The following is a 227-nucleotide window of genomic DNA, read 5'->3' as shown; positions in this document are numbered from 1 at the left end:
AGTTTTCTTTTCTGTGTACATTCATTTTACACTATTTTGGTGCAATTGTAAATTAATCCTTACTTAATGATTTAATAGATTTTACACTTGATCTTAGCCAAAAGGCCGAGAAGCGATGTTTTAATAGATTTTAAAAGTTAGAAACAAATAAGTTCCATATCTACAATTATTACTGTGTTAGTTTAGTACTGTAAACCAAATAGGATAGATTTGTGATTGTTCTGTGA

General features: G+C 27.8%; 1 pseudogene; it reads right to left on the bottom strand.

Annotated features, from left to right (window-relative positions):
- Nucleotides 1-34: 34 nt before the first annotated feature.
- On the bottom strand, nt 35-117 carry LOC117284987 (annotated as a pseudogene).
- Between the last annotated feature and the right edge of the window lie 110 nt (nt 118-227).

Source organism: Fukomys damarensis, unplaced genomic scaffold (assembly GCF_012274545.1).
Source record: "Fukomys damarensis isolate Sample0158 unplaced genomic scaffold, DMR_v1.0_HiC HiC_scaffold_69711, whole genome shotgun sequence".
Taxonomy (NCBI): Eukaryota; Metazoa; Chordata; class Mammalia; order Rodentia; family Bathyergidae; genus Fukomys; species Fukomys damarensis.
This window is presented reverse-complemented; position numbering and strand designations above follow the sequence as displayed.